The 6074-nt window shown below is 34.8% G+C and overlaps 1 non-coding gene across 1 annotated transcript; it reads right to left on the bottom strand.

Moving 5' to 3' along the window:
- Positions 1-1012: 1012 nt before the first annotated feature.
- Positions 1013-1144, bottom strand: LOC147830384 (U11 spliceosomal RNA). The gene has a single exon (XR_015439398.1). It is a non-coding gene; the product is annotated as a U11 spliceosomal RNA (small nuclear RNA).
- Between the last annotated feature and the right edge of the window lie 4930 nt (positions 1145-6074).

Below are 6074 nucleotides of genomic sequence, written 5' to 3'. Positions count from 1 at the left end.
AATCCACATTCACACACCCTAATCCAGCCACCTTTGAAACTCCTCACCTATGACTGCATGGGGCTTTTGGGAGACATCTAGATACCAACCATAACATCTCTCAATGATTAAATCACTCTCCACTTTCTGAATTATAGTTTATGCATAACTGCATTATGTATTGTGGTTATTTGTTCCCTCTTTAATTATTTGGATGTAAATATTACATGGCTTTTATCTTTGAATTCTTGTTTATGGTAGTCAACAACCACAATTTATATTATTATGTGTTGGATCCCAGGTATATGATATACATTGTATCTACTTCTAACTGTAATCCTTAAATGTAGACATTATTATTATACTTATACATGTAAAACAAAGAGACAGAGATGACATGTTTGCTTAATTTGATACAATTCATAAGGGATGAAATTGGGATTAAAACATAGGTGCCCATCTTTCTCCAAAATGTATATCATAAATGAACTACAGTATCAATTTATGTGATACTGCAGAAATGTTGGAAGGATACGTAGATAATTATAAATCATAGTTAAATATATGATCTGGAGTTAAAATGATAGAAATAGGGCAAACTTCATACCTATTAACTTCCTCTCAAATATGAGATAATGCTCAAACCCATAAAACTTTATCTGTAGTCTTACTACATATGTCTTAACCATTGATCTTGATCTGCTTGTGTTTTAAGCATACTTACTCACAAAAATTTTGTTTTAAAAATGAAAGCTTCCATACCCTAGAAGATTCTGCCTAACAGAACATAAAATGCTATTAAACTGAAAGTAATTGCATAAAGGGATGACAAACATAAGATTCAATTTGATATCCCTTATCTGAAATGCTTGTGAACACAAGTGTTTCTGATTTTTTAATATTGAGATATCTTAGGAATGAGACTGCATATAAAAACAAATTTCACTTACTTTTAATATACATCTTACATGTATAGCCTGCACAAAATTTTATATAATAGTTTTAGTATGTTTGCATTTTTTCAACCTTCGTGTCACACAGTGGATAACTATTACCAGCTGCCCAAGCATCAAAAAATTATGCTTCCGAAATCTCTTGATGACAATTCCATATGCAGAGCAAGCAAGTTGCCCTACATGTTCCACTCACAACAGAAGCCCTTTTTTTAAGTATGTATGCATTTTGACTATGTCCTGTCAAATATGGTCAAGTTTTAAATTTTCTACTTGTGGCATTATGTCAGCACTCAAAAATGACAAACTTGGGATTTTTGTATTAGAGATATTTAACCTATATTACCCAAAGTTTTAAAAGTCTTTCTCCCAGATAAAGTACAACTTGATGAAAAAATGTTGTCATTATTTTCATTAAACAGACTTTAAAGAGATATTTTAACTTGTTTCAGATAATTTATATAAATCCTAGTTGAAACACAACATTCTAACTTGTTATCATTCATCCAACTATAGTTATACAATAAGTAATGAACAATATAAAAATAATCAAATAAGAATAAACCATGTACTGGCTTCATTTGGTGTTTACCTTTCCTGGCAATGCTAGAAGCTAGATATCTGAATAGACAATTCAAGTAATAGATAATTCTGGTTTTTGCATTGCATACTTATTTTTAATAAGCAAGATTGCAATTTACATCCTCAGTTAGACAAAGAAAATGAGGCTTCCTGGACTTAACAATTCATTAAAGCATTCTCATAACTAGCTAATGCACAGCAAGTTCCTGGTATTAACTGCCAATTGTTCTGAATCACTCAACATACATTAAAATATGTTTTGGTAACACTTAAATCCATAAATTCAAGGATATGGAAAGCTAAATAATGGTCTTCAATGTTAGTGTCCTAATACCAAAGACTTGTGAATATGTTCATTCACTTAGCAAAAAGTATCTTGCAAATTAGGTTAAGGATGTTGAGATGAGAAAATTACACTGGATTATCTAGATGGGCACAATATAATCAAAGGGGTCCTTATAACATGGAAGAAAGAATATCAGAGTAAGAGAAAAAGATATGAAAATGGAAGCAGAGTACAAAGAGGGGAAGGAAAAGATACATTTGAAAATGCTATGCAGCTAGCTTTAAAAGACTCACAAGCCAAGGATGGAACTATTTTCTAGGAACAGTTTTCCTCTAAAAGCACCCAAGTAGGAATGTAGCCTTTACTACACCTTAATTTTAGGCCTTCTAATCTCCAGAACTTTAAGATAATAATTTGCTCTGTTTTAAGCAACCTAATTTGTGCCAATCTGTTAGTCACAATTGGAACTAAGACTAAAGCTCTTAACAGAAAAAAAGAGACAGGGGCTTTTCCTTATATAGTCAGTCAAGGACTCAGGTTGATAGAGACTTGAAAAAGAGAGTACTTGAAGATCTCAGATCCATCCTTCTACTTTTTTGGTCTACAAAATGACACATGTCACTTCTGTTCATTATCCATTGTCCAGAAAGTCACATGATCCCGTCTAACTACAAAAGAGCTAGAAAGTACATCCTATGATCCTGGATGGCAAGAAGAAGTGGATATTAGTAACCATTCTTAATGTTTATTCAGCTCCTTCCTGTTAAAAAGGTAAAAGAGATATGTTTCTCACCTGCTCTAGCCTAGATTCCGTCTTCCATCATTACAGGTCTATTCTGTGCGAGTCTGTATAGGAATGATCCACTCCTTATTGCTGTTAATTACATCAGTATCTGAAATTCTCCACATCTAGATGTCACATACAGAATCACATACATCTTTCTTCGGCTCTAGATATTACAAAGCTATTCACAATCAAAAGATTTAAGAAATTATATTTGTTTTTCTGATACTGTGTAAAATACCAGTTAAAAGTGCATAACATTCTAGCACTCAACATCTCTTTATTTTCCACTACTAATATTTTTGAATATTATTTGATCCGCACTGAAGCAGGCAAAAATATATTACCCACTTTTTCTCTTCAGAAAATAGAATAACTCATAGTTAGATGAAACCTAAAAAGAACATCCTAGTCCCAGCCAGGGGTGAACAAGGGAGGACACCACCCCACCCCTCACCCCCACCTCTGGCCTCCTGGTTGTGCCTGTACCTGGATCCACACCCCCAAAGGCACAAGGGGTCATAAAGGTCATTGTCCTCAGCTCCAGGAGATACAGCAGAAGTAACAGAAAGAGGGCCTCTCTCAGACTCCTTGATGAAAATTGAAGTCCACTGGAAAAGTGAAGAGAATCTCTGCAATAAAGGCACACCAGATGACTGTGGTTGGTAAGTTGGAGGTATCACCACCTCCCATCAGAGCCTGTAATATCCTCAGGGGAAGGGCAGCTGGAACCTGCAGTAGAACCTTGCTGAGTTCAACCCTGCAGGAGGTCAGGGAGTTCAACTTGAGCCTTGCAGCCAGAAATCAGCCTGAATCTCAGGGGTCTGCTGCTGGCTTGCTGAGACTAACTGACTTAGACCTGAACACTGCAGCCCACATTGTCTATTGTGACACCAGAGACATACATTGAAAGAATATATTGAAGAATATATTGAATGCATTAAAGGATGCCCTTCATTTTAATTTGTATTTGTTATTTTCAAAATTATCTTTTTCTCTCATTTTTAATTTTTAATTTTTATTTGTTTTTTCCTACTCTTTTCAAATTTTTTTCTTTCTTCTTTTTCTTTTTTCTTTTCTTTCTCTCTTTCTCTCTCTCACTCTCCCACATTGTTCTTCATCTCCCTTTTTGTTACTACTCCTGCCCTAATTCAGATTTCTTTCTTTTTCTTTTCTTCTAGTTTTTTCCTTAATTGTCATTAGTTTCAAAGGAAAGTGAATACAGTTTCTAGCTTCCCTATTGCTGATAGGTTTTTCTGTCTAGTCTTTGTTCTTTGATTCTGTCTTTTCCTCTTGTCTTCAACAGTTCCCTAGAGTTTGCACGATCTTCCTGTGTCCTCTGGCCTCACTTCTAACCTTTCCAATTCCTTCTCCCTCCCCAACTATTTCTAAGTCCCCATCCCAAAGGGTAAAATTGCTATATTGAAGAGTCTATTCACTATAAACATATTTGGGGCTGGTCCTCAATTTTGATCTAATTCACATGGTTAAAAGTGATAGATTAATAACTATCACAAATTTTTATTTTCTAAGCTGTACTTTATATTATTGTTTCTGCTGATTGTATCACTTGGGCTAAGGTGTTATGATTGATCTAATTAGTTATCCTTCTGGTATAATGAAAATGAGATTGCCCCAGATTCATTAGAGACTCAAAACCTTAAGACTAGCTATATCTGGAAGACACTTCTGAGAAGCAATCATTCCATAAGAGTTCTAAATAAAAGCAACAAAGATACCTACAATAACCAATATTGAAGTATCAACCCAGGAACTAAACCAAGGACAGTACCAACAACAAAAACAGAAATGAAAAGACATTTAACCAAGGCTCAATCCCAGACTTCCAGCTCACCAAAGGTAAACCCTGGGGGAAACGAGGTGGAAAAATCTGATAATCAAACACCTGGGCACCCTGAACTGATAGCACAGGAAGTAACAAAATAGATGAATGAAGCTCTAGAAAAATTCAAAACAGAAGTAATTTCCCAGATAACTACAGAGATGGTGAGCAGAATGAAAGACATGATGAGAGGCTCTAGAACAGAAACAGATTAAAAAAAAAAAAAAATAGATGCACTCAGGACCATGATGGAAGCCATGAATGCTCAGCATAAGAAAGAAATGGAAATCATGAACATCCAATATAGGAAGGAAATGGAATCCATGAAACAGATTCAAACAGATATCCAGGGATTAAAAACTCTATTAAAAGTATACACAGCAGACTGAGCCAATCTGAAGACAGAATATCGGATATAGAAGACAGGATGGTAGTCAGTGACCATGAAAAGAGAGATCTCTTAAAACTAGTAAGGGACCATGAAAAACCAATCCAATAGCTCTGAGATGACCCAAAGAAGAATAATATAGATGGATAGAGGTCCACAAAAAAAGCAAGAGAAAGTACAAATGACATAAAAAAAAACTGTTCACAGAATTAATGACAGAAAACTTCCCAAACAGAACAAAAGAATTTGACATGCAGATAAGTGAGGCATATAGGACTCCAACTAGCCATAATAAAAAAAAAAAATCTATACCTAGACATAATAATCAAGATCCTGGAAACCCAACAGAAGAACAAAATACTACAAGCAGTTAGAGAAAAGAAACAAATCACATGCAAAGGAAAGCCCATCAGAATCACAGCAGACTTTTCAACACAAACCCTCAAATCAAGGAGAGCCTGGGGTGAGGTATTTCAAGCCCTAAAAAAAAAAAAACCTCCAACCTAGACTGATGTACTGTGCAAAATTATCTTTCAAAATTGATGGGGAAATAAGATAATTCCATGACAAAGAACACCTGAGAAACTTCATGAATACCAAACTAGCACTCCAAACAATTCTAAATATCCTAGAAAAAGACAATGAAGGTCACAACTCCATAAGCCCCAACAGAGCAAATCCATTGGGCAAGGCAAGAAATTAAAAGGAGAGGGGAAAAAAATAAAAAAGAGCCAACAGGAAAATAATATGACAATGATATGTCAATACATACCAGTTACAACCATCAATGTTAATGGGATCAACTCACCAATCAAAAGAAACAGACTGGCAGAATGGATTAAGAAGCAAAATCCAGCATATGCTATATACAAGAAATGCACCTAGTTCAAAAAGAAACCCATAGACTGAAAGGAAAAGGATGGAAAACAGTTTTCTATGTGACAAGAACCCTGAAAAAAGCAGGGGTAGTGATCTTATTTATAGACAAAGTAAATTTCAAACTAAAACTAATTAAGAGAGTCAAAGAAAGTCAGTACATCCTTGTAAAGGGAACAATCCAAGAGGAAGAGATGATAATCATAAATATATATGCACCAAATACTAATGTCCCCAACTATAGAAAACAAATATTAATGGACATGATAAACCAAATAAGCACTAATACAATTGTAGTGGGGGACCTCAATATCCCACTGTCACAAATAAACAGATCATCTAGACAAGAAATCAACAATGAAATACTAGAACTGAACGAAGCT

Source organism: Heterocephalus glaber, unplaced genomic scaffold (genome assembly GCF_053883595.1).
Source record: "Heterocephalus glaber isolate CG9 unplaced genomic scaffold, H.glaber_assembly_v1.0 deba00000122, whole genome shotgun sequence".
Taxonomy (NCBI): Eukaryota; Metazoa; Chordata; class Mammalia; order Rodentia; family Bathyergidae; genus Heterocephalus; species Heterocephalus glaber.
The sequence above is the reverse complement of the archived record's forward strand: the minus strand, read 5'-3'. Positions and strand labels throughout refer to the sequence as shown.